This window comes from Ctenopharyngodon idella, chromosome 13 (assembly GCF_019924925.1).
Source record: "Ctenopharyngodon idella isolate HZGC_01 chromosome 13, HZGC01, whole genome shotgun sequence".
NCBI classification, from domain to species: Eukaryota; Metazoa; Chordata; class Actinopteri; order Cypriniformes; family Xenocyprididae; genus Ctenopharyngodon; species Ctenopharyngodon idella.
In genome coordinates this window covers 28,498,407-28,514,165 of record NC_067232.1, presented here as the reverse complement: position 1 = coordinate 28,514,165, position 15,759 = coordinate 28,498,407, and the positions used below count along the sequence as shown (strand labels likewise).

The following is a 15,759-nucleotide window of genomic DNA, read 5'->3' as shown; positions in this document are numbered from 1 at the left end:
TTAAAAATGAAAAAACAAAAAACAAAAAAAAAAACAGTATTTATACTAAAATAAAATAAAACAAAATAAACCACTACAACATTTTTACAAACACTCTGATGCAAACATTTTTCATGGTTCTAAAAATAGGATTTATATTTGAAATATAATTTTCCTTTTTTTGTGTGTGTTTTCATAAGATTCATCAGCACAAATCAGTGTCTTTTTCTTTCACAAACTCATATATATAAATCATGTTTCCCTCTCTATCTTTCCTAAACTTTCTTCCACCATCCAATCAGATCTGGAATTCCTTTCTAAGGAAAAAAAAACCAATTACAAGATCCTTTCAATCAGCAAAGAAACGATTACGATGAACTCCATCATCCTTCAGTCAAACTCTCTTTGCCTTTCACTTGTTGCTGTTGCTAAAACACAAGACTTACGAGCTCTGTCCCTTTGAGAGTTTCTAAAACATTTGACCCTCAAAAGTTCAGCAGAATTTCCCAACTCTGCACCTGGATACCCAAAGAGTTGTGGGAATATCTTAGCAAGTGTGTCTTTATGAGAAAAACTGAAAAATCGTTTATGTTGACAGGGACAGATAATGCAGTATTTTTTGATACGAGGAATTATTCCACGACCGTGTAATGGAACAATGCGGTCATACTTCAGGGAATTGCACTTTCCTAGCATTTTTATAAATGATTGTGATCTTATCTTTGTTGTTTCTGCTTTAGCACAAGTTGATTTCTCAATAGCACTGGGCATGACCCCATCAAGTTAATGTGGAATTGTGTTTTCCACGTGTATTTCGGTGTCCATCTGTGTGCCAGCTTGTCTGGTCAGTGGGTGTTGTGTCCTGCAGCGCCGGTGTCTGCTGGGAGTGTTGGACCATGTGGCTCGGCCTCAAAAGGGGAGGCTGGAGTCTTGGTGAGACCATCAATCCGTGAACATCAGGACTGTCACACCAACTCTATCTGATGGACATCCATACACAGAACAGAGATACATTATACAGCCATAAAATGAGCCATTGTTGAGATCTTTTTCGAAACACTAGAGGAGACACATGAGTCTTTATCTCAGGAGAAATGCTTGAGAAGCAAGAAACTTCATTAAAACTATCCTTTTGCTCCAATTAATCTCAAACGATTGAGGTTTTTCTTTACTTTGGGAGTTTTGGAAGCATTGTGCCAAATTTTGGGTCATATGATTTAGTAGTATATATAATAAAACTCTATCATTAGGTAAAGTATTCACTTCTACTCATCCTATACTCTCCTCGTATAAGGCACGGGGGAAATGAAATCCGGATCTGCCATTTGAGGTTAGTTAATCCGGGGCGGATTAGGGGCCGAGGGGTATCTGAGGGGCGACAATGGGGCAAAGATCCGGGAGTCAGTGAGTAAACACACTAACCAGCCTCCTGAATCAGAGCTTCAAAGATCTCATAATCAGACTTGAAATCAATCAATTACATATTATTTAAATATCACCATCTTAAATCACATCCTTGGATGGGCCATGTAAATCAAAATGGATTATATTTGCTTTCTTAAAGGGATAGTTCACCCAAAAATTGAAAATTATCCCATGATTTACTCACCCTCAAGCCATCCTAGGTGTATATGACTATCTTCTTTCAGACGAACACAATCTGAGATATATTTAAAAATATCCTGGCTCTTCCAAGCTTTATAATGGGAGTGAATGGGGGGCGAGATTTTGAAGCCCAAAAAAATGCATCCATCCATCATAAATATAATCTATACGACTCTAGGGGGTTAATAAAGACCTTCTGAAGAGAAGCGATGGGTTTTTGTAAGAAAAATATACATATTTAAAACATATCTGGAGTCGTATGGATTATATTTATGATGGATGGATACACTTTTTTGGGCTTCAAAATCTCGCCCCCCATTCACTCCCATTATAAAGCTTTGAAGAGCCAGGATGTTTTTAAATATATCTCCGACTGTGTTCGTCTGAAAGAAGAGAGTCATATACACCTAGGATGGCTTGAGGGTGAGTAAATCATGGGATCATTTTCATTTTTGGGTGAACTATCCCTTTAATATACATACCTGGTCTTATTGTGAACAGTTTAACATCATCAACTCCTCCCCTCTAAATGACTGACAGTTTTCATGGTCCAATCAATTCCCAATGGATAAAATCAAGTCCTGAAACATTTTAGTTTTTAGTTATGTCTAGTTTTTCAGAAACATGTCACATTACATGAGTAAAGTGGATTGTGAACCAGGGTTTTATTATTAACTAAGGAGCCATTTACTTGACACCATTTTTGACTAAAAACTTTTTTTGCGTTTTGGCCGTTCATTTACATGACAATGACATTTTGGGGGCCTGAAAATGCAAACTTTTGAAAACGGGTTTCAAAGTGCAAGTTTTTGAAAACTAAACCATTATTATCTCTGTGTAAAGTACAAAAACGCAAATTTTTGAAAACGGTGATGTCATGCGCATGTGTGTGTTCAGTCTATAGGCACATAGTGTTTCTTTACAAAGTGACATCGCCATCTACTGGCCTGGAGCAGAATACAGCGTTTTGAATTGTTTTCGTGTGAACGGGATCGTTTTGACAATTAAAAAACGCAAAGGAAAAACTTTTCTTTTTTTAGTACATCGTTGTCGTGAAAACATACCCTCAGACTAAAAATAAAATAACTAAAACAGAATAAACTAAAAATGAAAACTATATAGACATGTTTAAAAAAATTATAAAAACAAAAAATTACTAAAACTAAAATTAAAATAAAAAAATAAAAAATAAAATCAAACTCAAAATATTAACAAAAACTAAGAGTACATAAATGACACTAAAAACCACTCCTGTGAACTCCATTTCTCACTTTAAACTTGCTGAATAACAAAAAATACACTTTTAAAAAACATACTTTTCAAACATGGACAATTATAAGTGCACTTATATTAAAACATGCACACAGACAGCACAAACACACACACACCACGCCTCAATCCAAACATGCCAAATTTCCAGCTGGCCACCAACTACACACTGCTCCCCTTTTCCAAACCTTCCACACATATTTGACCCGGAGGCCAGGGAATGTCGTTTAGAGACGGGCCGGATGAGACGGAGGTGAAGCGGGGGTCCAGTGCTAACTGTGCTGTGAATGACAGCGGCTCTCTGTGTGTGCTGTCTGCCCGGCTAATCTGCTAATGTATTCTTGAGGTCAGGAGGTCCTCCACCAAATCAATGGCAGGGATTTACACAGCTTTCCCCTGGAATGTGCCTGATCCGCACTCCTCTCCACGGCCGGGGGGAAAACATCCAGTTTGGCAGCGCCGTCCAATTTTCCGCGGAATTTAACCAATGAAAAGTGAACGGGGGAGGAGGAGGCCAGCGACAGCCCCCGCTGACATAACGCTTCTCGCTGAATAATATTAATACACATGAAGGACGAAAACCTTCTCACACTGATTCAAACGAGCTTGATTTGAGAGTCTGGGAGTTAGAAGTGCACTTTAATGCAGTCTGACATTAAGAATTTGGACTCAAACTCACTCAAAAGTGCAATTCCTGAGTTAACACTGGGAAAATGCCCATAGTAATAGTTCTTGACAAAGAATCTTACTTGATGAATTAACTATTAGTTAGAAATTAACAGTTCATTCATTAAACTGGTTTGACGAGTGCACGGATATGCATTCTTTTACATTCCAATTAAAAGTTTATAGGGCTTTTGGAGAGACAGAACAATGAATGGATGGAAGGAAGGAAGGAAGGAAGGAACGATAGAATGATGGATGGATGGATGGATGGAAGGAACAATAGGTTTATAGGGCTTTTGGAGAGACAGAACAATGGATAGATGGAGGGAAGGAAGGAAGGAAGGAAGGAAGGAAGGAAGGAAGGAACGATAGAATGATGGATGGATGGATGGATGGAAGGAACAATAGGTTTATAGGGCTTTTGGAGAGACAGAACAATGGATAGATGGAAGGAAGGAAGGAAGGAAGGAATGATAGAACGATGGATGGATGGATGGATGGATGGATGGATGGATGGATGGAACGATGGGATGAATGGATGGATGGATGGAAGGAAGGAAGGAAGGAAGGAAGGAAGGAAGGAAGGAAGGAACGATAGAATGATGGATAGATGGATGGATGGATGGATGGATGGATGGATGGATGGATGGAAGGAACAATAGGTTTATAGGGCTTTTGGAGAGACAGAACAATGGATAGATGGAGGGAAGGAAGGAAGGAAGGAAGGAAGGAAGGAAGGAAGGAACGATAGAACGATGGATGGATGATGGATGGATGGAAGGAACAACAGAACGATGATTAGATGGATGGATGGATGGATGGAACAACAGAACGATGATTAGATGGATGGATGGATGGATGGAACAATAGAACGATGGATGGATGGATGGAATGATAGGAGTGATGGATGGATGGAAGGAAAGAGAATGATGGAAGGAAGGAAGGAAGGAACGAACGATGGATGGATGGAAGGAAGGAACAATAGAACGATGATTGGATGGATGGATGGATGGATGGATGGATGGATGGAATGATGGGATGAATGGATGGATGGATGGATGGACGGAAGGAACGATAGAATGATGGATGGATGGATGGAGGGATGAATGGATGGATGGAAGGAACGATAGAACGATGGATGGATGGATGGATGGATGGATGGATGGATGGAACGATGGATGGATGGATGGATGGATGGATGGATGGAAGGAACGATAGAACGTTGGATGGATGGATGGATGGATGGATGGATGGAATGATGGATGGATGGATGATGGATGAAACGATGGATGATGGATGGATGGATAGATGGATTGATGATGGAAGGAAGGAAAGATAGAACGATGGATGATGGAACGATAGAATGTTGGATGGGTGGATGGAACGATAGAATGATGGATGGATGGATGGAACGATAGAATGATGGATGGATGGATAGAAGGAACGATAGAATGATGGATGGATGGATGGATGGATGGATGGATGACGGAAGGAAAGATAGAAAGATGGATGGATGGAAGGAAGGAAAGAAAGAAAGAACGATGGATGGATGGATGGATGGATGAATGATGGAAGGAACGATGGATGGATGCATGATGGAAGGAACGATGGATGGATGGATGGATGGATAGAAGAAACGATAGAATGTTGGATGGGTGGATGGATGAATGGATGGATGGATGATGGAAGGAACGATGGATGGATGGATGGATGGATGGATGGATGGATGGATGGATGGATGGATGGATAGAAGAAACGATAGAATGTTGGATGGGTGGATGGATGGATGGAAGGAACAATAGAAAAATAGAACAATATGTAACCTCACTCCTCTGATCTCAAGAGATGCTCTAGAGACTGACACTAGAGGTTGCAGCCTTCAGCCTCCTTGTTAGAGCGTCCGACTCCCACACCGGAGACCCGGGTTCGAGGCCCGCGCAGAGCGGGGTGAGTAGGAGCTGGGTAGAGGGGTCACAGATAGATAGATAGATCTGTAACCTCAAGCTATAATACTAAACAAAGGGTTTCCATGGAGGAATTTCCCCACAGAACTTAAAATCTACTGCCAACACAAACACGACGCCTTTAATAGATCACTGCCACTTATAATCGCTCTAAAGCTGATGTCCTCCGTGAATTTCTTATCTTTTCATAAAGCAGGATATAATTTCCATCACGTCATGAAACGAGGTGAGAGAAAGAATGACGACTCATCAAACTCGTCCAACTCTTGGCAAGACCTGATGTTACCTTCTCCATCAACGCCTGCTTCTCTCCCCCTACAACCTCAGCCTGATAAAACGTCCTCAGTGATTTGGAAGCTGGTGTCTGCAAAAGGCTTCTCGTCTTCCTTGGTTAACCAGCTGCATCCTGATTGGAGAGATTGAGTTTTGACACTGAACAGTGATGCTCTTTTTAGAAGGGATAAATGATAGAAAGCACAATGACAGACGCATATTTAGAGGAGAAACGTGATTAATGAGGTATTTTTCTCAGGAGAAACATCTGAGCAGTAGAAGACTCTCTCCTGGGAGAAACCATTGAGTTCTCACTTTGGATTTCTCTGTCCTATGAGTGAAACATAGACAAGTCTGTCAGGAGGACGGGGAACATAGATGATTAGATCCCAGCCCCTCCTCCTCCTCTTAGCTTTTCATTGCCATGATCTCTCCATTCATCCGTCAATGTGCTTCCTGTCTGGGACGCCACAGGGTCAGTAGAGTGACAAACGTATAAATCCACCCCGTTTCCCCATGTGCCCCATCCCATCCCATCGCTGTCCAACCAAACGGCCCCCTGCCCTCCGGTTCCCACAGTCCGTCAGTCACGCTGAGTGACAGCCCTATTATAACCCGCCACGGTCCCTCATTCCCAAACTGTCATGAGATGATGAGCTGTCTGTCAGTCATACAGCACTGGAGCACAACCACTAATGGGTCAGAGGGCTAATAAATAATGAACCGAAATTATGGCATCCGGGCTCATATGCATATGCATTCATAATATTCATAAAGATATAAAAAGAAAAATATTTCTTGCTAAGTCAAGCATCACTAGCTGTTAGGGGTGTTTTTTGCAGGGCTGATAAAAAACAAAAGGTATTTGGTCACAATCAGCTATAAAACTGAAAAGCATCACGTGTGATAAAAGTACAAAATTAATCGAATAATGACAAATAAAAGTTGTGCATTAGGAGTGTTACGGTTTGCTCCACTTAAACTATATTTAAACATTCAAAGCTTAAGTCAAGCCCCGCCCTATATATGTTATTTTCCGCGTTCGCTCCGTCCACTCCTGCGCAAGCCTTTCAAAGTATTCTTCTTTGTCCATGAGCGCAGAATGACGCATTTGACGTGTGCGCACTATCTAGTGGACTGTGTTTTCAAGCGCTCATTCGTGTATGCGCTGTTCTTCTTCTGCTCTTTTATCTTGTTGTAGCAGTTAGCAAATAGCGTTGCATTACTGCTCACGCCCCCTTCTGGATTGGAGTGTGAATTGCCTGTGACCAACTGTATTCGTCGTCTGATTGCATGCATCAAACCGTGACGTTCGTGCCGTACGGTTCAGGACAAATACAAGTAGCGTTACACCCCTGCTAGCTGCGTTTCTATTTCCCTTCAAATTGCGCAAATTGAAATTGCGAATTGAAAATACGCCCAAAACTCCCATATATCGCAAAAAAGTTTTTATGCTCCCATGAGGTGGTTTTTCAGGCAATTCAAAAAAGGAATATTTCGCAAAAAAACATCAATGGAAAGGTTTTTGGCATTTACAGGTCACCTGAAAGTCACATGATCATTCTTTAAAGATGGCACGGTATGTTTGGACACAAGACGAGACAGAGTTCTTTATTAAAGGGGTGGTTGATTATGATTTCACTTTTTTAACTTTAGTTAGTGTGTAATGTTGCTGTTTGATCATAAACAACATCTGCAAAGTTACGACGCTCAAAGTTCAAAGCAAAGGGAGAAAACGCTTTTAAGGAGTACAACAAACGACTGGTAGGGACTACAACGAGCTTCTTCCCAGGTTGGTGACATCACTAACCCTAAAATTTACATAAATCCCGCCCCCTAGAACACACAACAAAGGGGGCGGGGCCATGTTGGGCTGCTTTAGAGAAGAGGAAGAGTTGTTGTAGTAGAGTGTTGTTGACATGCCGTCATTTTACGCCGGACTGCTTCACAAACGAGGGTCAATTCAACACAAAAGATTAACATGACGGCACATGCTAGTGGATGAGTTGAATCAACTCCACAGCAACTACATTAATTTATCCACTAACCATTCAGAAACGTCTAAAAGTTGTACCTTCTTCCTGAGTCTCTCCATCAGTATCGGTTTGAACAATGTAAGGCTGAACACCGTTACTGACAATCCTCATTTTGGCTGCGTGAGATTCTCCAGCTTTGTTGTTGTTGAGCGACCGAAGCGCGAGCTGTTAAAGCTCCGCCCTCTTCTGGAAAGGGGGCCGGGAGCAGCAGCTCATTTGCATTTAAAGGGACACAAACAAAAACAGTGTGTTTTTGCTCACACCCAAATAGGGGCAAATTTGACAAGATATAATAAATGATCTGTGGGGTATTTTGAGCTGAAACTTCACAGACACATTCTGGGGACACCAGAGACGCATATTACATCTTGTGAAAGGGGCATTATAGGTCCCCTTTAAACTAAATTATGGTAATACTGGATTATAAACAACAAAGAAATGCTACTATTATCAAGATAGGAGGGAGAAACACCCAGAAACACCTCATACGTGGCCGCTCCCAAGTATAAGGGGCTTTCCTTGCTATTAATGCTTGGATAACACATCTACGTCTCCTTCGATTAAAAATAATGGCTAGTGCAGTGGCTGCGATGTATTTAAACCTACTAACATCAGTTGTCATGATTTTTTAAATGACTTATCGCAAGAGAAAAAAAAAATGTAAGTGGTACCATAACATCGGTTAATGGAAACGCTGTCATTTCGCAATACACATTTAGAAAATATCTCAAAAGTTTTGCACAAATCTGTAATGGAAATCCAGCTACTGTCTCTATTGCTCACAGTGACACCATGTCTACACTAGACATGAGCAGATGAAAGACACATTTCTTGAGGCGCAGCATGACACAACACGATAAATGCAATGTATTCAGTGTAGACAGCATCACTGATTATAATGAATTATATCTGGCTCGCGTCTGGTGTATCTCATTCTGCATGTTTGTGCTACACACATGAATGATTTCTCAAATAATGTGTCTTGCAACAAACTTACATAAAACACAGAACACACTAGCAACCCCATAACAACACAAAAATAACCCAGAACACCCTAGCAACAACATCGAAAAATACAAAAAAGAAACCACCTTAGAAACCTCATATCAATGCTCTCAGAACAGATTAGCAATGGCATAGGAAGGCTCTGGCAATGAACAAATGAACAAATCTAGTTTCTGTATATAATCCCACATCCACCCCATGCAACTCAACACTCAATTAAGAATGATGTTCTAAAGCAACAGATGTGAAAGTCCAGTGTTAACTAGACAAACTCATTTAAACTCCCGCTCTCCCCACTATAACTCATCACAGTCACAGCGAAGCGGGCACAATGCCTGTTTTCCTGCTCTATAACCTCCTGTGTGCCAGAGGCCGAACAAAACCAGAGGCCCATCACACTGTCTGTCTGAAAGTGCCACTGAATAGGAAGAATGTACCATGAGAAATGTGCTTTCTTCAGCCGACGGACAGTTGAATGGAGCCGAGCTGGTGCTACAGCCTCTTGGCACATGGAGGCAAATGCCCCTATTGCTGCAGTCCAGTGTTAGAAAGAGATTCGTCCTGGGTGGGTAAACAACAGTTCCTGTCCTCACATTCTTATGCATAAAGGCATTGGATGGGGTAAGAGTTGGCATGAGCGCAAACCCAAAACTGAACTTTAGCCTCAAACAAACTCAGACCACAATCTATCCTGCTAGGATTAATACAGTGTCTAGTAGTTTTCAAATGCAAGGACGTTTCCAGTGCCAGCTCAACTGCTAAACTATTGAGGTGATTCAGAGACTATGTAGACTACACAAGTTCTCATCTTTAGGTGAGAGCATCTAGTCATGATCTGAAGACTTTAATGTGGTCAGACATTAAGAGGGAGTTGTCCAGATGCTCTCCACCGTCTCGTCTGGGAAGAGTCCAAGGCTCACGTTCTTTCCAAATGGAATTGCACTGTCACACCGCACATCCATTAAGACCCCGCTAAGTGATCGCCTGGCTTACGAGAGCCTAAGAGAAGATGAGCTAATCTCGTCTACCTTACACAGACAACTTCAAGAGGGGTTAGCTTGACTCCTCGCAGATTTATCGTGGATCGTTTTGAAGACAAGTTCAGAGCTTTAGAGTGAGCGTGAGTTTCCACGGTGGGTGTCAGACGAGAGCAAACGTCTCCTACTGTAAACAATAAAGTATCAAGGATCAATTTACTACAAATAAACCATCAGTTCTGAACTACTACAAACAAAACGTCAAGCCTTCATTTTGAAAAGAATGACATCAACATTGATTATTATTCCGTGACAGTGACCACCCACTTTTGACCAAAAGATAATTCAGAAGTTATTTGTTTGAGGGGCTTGGGAAAGAGAATACTGATTATGTAAAACAGATTACTAAATATCATTGAAAGCCCTTTTACCAAGTGAATCGGTCATGACCAGCAGTTCACACATCTCTGATGTTTCTGCTGGAAGAAAAGACACCCAATAATCACACATATCTCACTCACAAAAGTTTCGTGTTCACCCAAGAAACTTTGCATCAGCTTTCAAAACTTTTTTCCCTCTAGAAACTTTGCATTTGCTCGCAAAAATTTTGTGTTCGCCCAAGAAACACAAAACTGGTGATGAAAATGATATGAAGTGGGAGGAAAAACGACATTTCAGTGGTTTTGTGAGAGAACAAAGTTTCTCGAGGGGACACGAAACTTTTGCGAGATAACAATTTAGACTTTTTCTCATGTTTTTTCCATCATCACCATAGTACACTCTAAAAAATAGGTTAAAAACAACCCAAGTTGGGTTGAAAATGCACAAAACCCAGTGATTGGGTTAAATGTTTGATCAACCTGTTTACATTTATTAATGTTTTTAATTTCCAACATATTTTGGGTTCATTTTAAGCCAGACATATAGTCATTTTTAAACAATAGTTGAGTTAAATAAAACTGCCCCGTAGGTTGGTCAAACATTTAACCCAATCACTGGGTTTGTCCATTTTCAACCCAACATGTTTAAAATGTAAGAACTCCATCTGTGTTGACACTAACAAAAGAATTATGAATGTTAAGAATGATAATTTCTACCCTCTAACATCTCAGGCACTTCAGATCTGAAGACATACGTACCATGACATCCATTTGGATTTCATTACTGGTTTTTCTCTTCAGCTGCTCAGAAGGAAGTCAGGCCTTCATCGCCCTTCAGCTCCCAGCATTCCCGTTAACCAGCCTGGAATATATACTGTACAAACACAATCATCAGAATTACACAACCACAACTAAACACTTCCTCTCCTCCTGCCCAGAGTATCAAATTATTAATATCATTAATTCTTCCATTTTTTAACCCAAAATTTGCTCCTGGATTCTTGGGGTCTGAACACCGCTGGTGCCACAAATCCCCTGAAATGGTTCCCCCTGGCCACACGTCACTATTCTTTGGGGTTTTGTAAGTGAATTCAAATTCTCTTTAAATTATTTCTAGCCCTGGATATGAAGGAGAAAGAGAGAGAAAGAGAGGCGTCAAGGTTTTTAGTCTCCTCAGCTCAGAATTCCAGGATAATGACTGGGCTGTAACCGTACAGCGCCGCTCGCAGCCAAGCGAAACAATGACTTCTGCCAGCTTCTCTCTATTTATTTCTCTCCATTTTTCACTCTTCTCTTTTTTCTCTTATTACACACATACTCAAAAAAAAAAAAATCATATACAGACAGAATCTGCACTTAATTTGCATGGCAGTCCACCGTTCCCCCTCTTACTTTTTTGCACATTCAGCAAATACTTAGGCCAAGACCGGGATTTGTGGCTGGTCCTTCTTCAGTCGGAGTGGGGAATATTTTCTGAGAAAACGCATCGGCCAACAAAGTTTCAATGCTGTGGTCTTAAACGCTGACCTTCGCAAATTAAGTGTACAGACAATAAAGACTCTGGAAAAATAAAGCCTCTGTAGTGTGTTGTGATACTGATCACTCAGCTCTAAACACTATCAGAGGTGTCACATGATTGATTTGGGTCTTTGGAGGCGACAGGGTCATGGGCGGCCGAGGCTCATTGATGCATGTGGGGAGCGAAGGCTGGCCGTGTGGTCCGATCCAACAGACGAGCTACTGTAGCTCAAATTGCTCCAGAAGTTAATGCTGGTTCTGATAGAAGGTGTCAGAATACACAGTGCATCAGTTTGTTGTGTATGGGGCTGACCAGTCAGGGTGCCCATGCTGACCCCTGTCCACTGCCCATATACTGTATACAAAAAAATATACTGTATATAAAAAAATATGGGTCAATGCTGTGACGGGTCTTTTTTTTTTTTGTCCAAAGGCCTTAATAATAATAAAAACAAATATATGACATCCAAAGTATGTAAGGTAGTACAACTAGATCTCTTTTATTGAATCCAAAAATTTTAATTATATTTTGCTACATATAAAGGTATTTTAAAAATGTCAAAAGGTCATTCGGTTTAACCGTTCATTTGTGATTAAAATACCTTAAAATGTAATAAATGTTTATATTTTTTATTCTGGCATGATTTTATAACATCATATATCAACATAGTGCAAAATGGTGTTAAAATTACGTGTAGAAGTCGTTGCTTTGTTATGAGAAAGAATGTCCGGAAAAATGAATTTCATTGATGTCATTCGGAGTAACCAATATAAAGGGACCATTTTGGATCAAGTCATGTGGTCAATATCATGTGACAGGATGTGACATCATTCAGACGCCTGCAAAGGATCACATGGTCATGAAGCAAAGTAACTAACTCTCTCTTAACTATTTGAATAATTCATGTTTTCACTTGTTCATACGCATGTCCCGAAACATCAGGTCATTCGGTACAACCGCTATAAAACATGGAAAATGTTGTAATATTTTAAAAACTTGTACTAAATATAAAATGTTTGATTTTCCTTTTGCTAGCTAGCTAGATATCAGCCTGTTAGCATTGTTTGAAGATATCGTCATTCGGTAAAACCGAAATTTTGGTTAAACTGAATGACTTTTTTGGTGACAAATTTTGTCCGTCTTGTAATAAATGACAAAAGCAGTGTTAATTGATTATAAAAACCACATAATCTCATTGTTAACACTTAATAAAACTTCAGAATTAATTATATCTCCATTATGGTTTTTTTTTTTTTTTTTACACTTTTAAAAACCTTATTCGTCAATGACCTACATATATATATATATATATTTTTTTTTTTTTTGACTGAAGGAAGATTTGAAGATTTAGATATTTTTGTATTTTTGTGGACAAAAGATACGAAACCCAGAGATTCACTCTTTTTTAAGCACAGATTCCCCTTCAGTTCTCATTACTGAAATGTAAGCAAACCTTCATGGTAGTGGTTGTTAAATTGGCTTTAATTTATGCTGATTAAGAATGATCACTGTGATTAATTGTATAGATTAGAGAATCTATTGAGAATCATAGAAAAAAAGGGCATTATAGTAATGAGTATTTGAGAGAGAATTGGTGCTTAATTATCATGAAAATTGTCAGAATGGAAAAAAAAAAAACGTAATGGCCCGATAAATAGGCTTAATTTTTCTGGATTAATTGGACTTGGACACTGCAATAGAAATGCAAGAATAAATGGAGGGCAGCCAAAGTTAATGTATAACTTTGAGAGAAAAAAAAACATCTCTGTAAGCAGCCGAGACACAATGGAGGGAGGGCGAGTGTCCAGACGTTTGGCGAGGAAGGTGTGAGGCTTTGCTGTGTGTGTGTGTGTGTGTGTGTGTGTGTGTAAGAGAGCAACTGATCTCCTGCAAGACTCCTTAAGACGACTCACTCACGCACTCAGCAGCTCTGCGGCCAGACGGGAGGGAGAGAAACGTCTCTGTATAATCTGCCTCTCAAAGCCACCGGTTCATCTCGTCCAAAAGACACAGCGGCTGAGAGTAGGTGTGCCCTGAGGACAGATCCGCTGCCCTATCTGAAGCTCATCTTGGTGAAAGGACTCCATATATGGATGGATTTATGGTTTAAACCGCAGTTCTCAGATTCGGTTCTGCAGCACAGAAGTTTGGAGAGGTCCAGCAGCTCTGAGACTCAGCACTATTTTCCCATCTGGCTCTGGGCCTGTACATGGAAGAACAGAGCATTTCTTTCAACAAAGTCAGAAAACAATCACTTGAAGTTGCATAAATCAGCATTTAAGAAAAAATGCACCCAAAAAAGAAGATTCCGTCATCGTTTACTCACTCAAACGTGGCTTTCTTTCAAAAAAGAGATGTTGTGCAATATATTTCCATACAGTGAAAGTGGATGATTATTCACACTCATCTTGAAAATGCATTGAAATGAGTTTGGACATCCTGCTCTGAAAGATCGTCAGTATTTGCATGTAATAGGTCAATGTTCTGCTAAATGAGTAAATAAAATGTATTATTATTATTAAATGTTGATAACTTCACTTCCCCTCTTAATATTTTAAAAACAAGAAGAAATTACTACAACATACCTGCTGTTTCGTCCAGTCAGAGTCCATCACCATAAACTCCAACACCTCAGAATAATAATGTGTTTTACAAGCATAAAATAATGAGAAATATTCTTCAGAAAGCTGGATGAGAAGTTTAAGAGATCGTGAAGTGCCTGGAGACTGTTCTTGGCGTATGATAAGAAGCTAAAATGAAACAGTTTTTGAGTGGAATTAATGTCTAGTGCTAAAAAGACAACAGAAATCTGAAACACAGCCTTATCTTGATCGTGTCTAGTTTTATTCTCCAAGCTGACACACCTGTAGAAATGATATACGGTACTGTATGTTGTACGTCATCATCTCTGAGTCGATGGACTCTCACAGTAGCGATAGTAATTGAAAAAGCAGTGTATAATTTTATGCCGCAGCTGAAACCACATGAACGTGTGGAGGGTGGAAGAGTACGATCCGCTGGTTTCCCTCAGGGTTTAATGAAGCATGTCTCCTCTCGACTCTCTAATGACCACTAATTAAGACCACTGTACTCAGTTAAAGCGCCTCGGCCAAGATACTAAGTGAGAAACCAGTGTCTCAAAACATTAGACCTGAGTCAGGCTACAGAATTTATTTCTTTTTATCTTAGACATACAGACTTTGAACTGTCTCCAAAACTGACAGGAAGACGTCAAAATAACCTGAAAGAAAAATTAGGATTGATATTATAAGGCCTTTTAATTGGTATTGTACAAAAAATTTATTAAAATTACTACAAATTATTAAAACATTATCTGGACAGTGGCAAAAAAAAAAAAAAAATATATATATATATATATATATATATATATATATATATATGTATATAAATAAATATTATTATATTTATTATTATTATTGAAAAATAATAATAATAATAATAATAATAGATTTTATTTTTATTTTTTTAAGTATTATTTTTGTTGTAATGTGTTGAAGCGTTTAATATTTTCAATGACAAGAGCCCCCAAATATTATGAAAAATAATGTGAAAAATAGTAAGGCATGATTTAAAAAGAAAACATTGTTTACAAAAAAAGCCTTTAATTTGGCATTGTACTTCAACTAAAAATGTATTAAAATTACTACAAATTATTAAAACATTATCTGGACAGTGGCAAAAATATATATAACTAATTATTATTATTATTATTATTATTATTATTATTATTTCAATTATTATTTTTGTGTTTGGCATTGTACTTAAAGATTATTAAAATCCAAACATTAGACCAGGGTCAACTTACAGATTTTATTTATTTATTTATTTTTAATTATTACAAATATTATCTGGACAGTGGCAAAGAATATATATTTTTTAAAGACTACATACTGTATGCAGATTTGGTTTTTAAATTATTAATGTTATATATAATGTTATATCAGTACTATGCAATATATACAGTATATACATATACAGTATATATATATTTGATTTTTAATTTCTTTTAATTATTATTTTTGTAATAAATGTGTTACAGTATTTAATATTTCCAATGACAAGGGC

The 15,759-nt window shown here is 38.9% G+C and overlaps 1 long non-coding RNA gene across 1 annotated transcript in view; it reads right to left on the bottom strand.

Moving 5' to 3' along the window:
• Positions 1-15,759, bottom strand: part of LOC127524831 (uncharacterized) — a 38,306-nt gene that overhangs the window by 18,619 nt on the left and 3,928 nt on the right. The window contains exon 5 of the long non-coding RNA XR_007933180.1: positions 10,914-13,876. This is a non-coding gene — a long non-coding RNA (uncharacterized LOC127524831). The remainder of the gene's footprint in view (positions 1-10,913; positions 13,877-15,759) is intronic.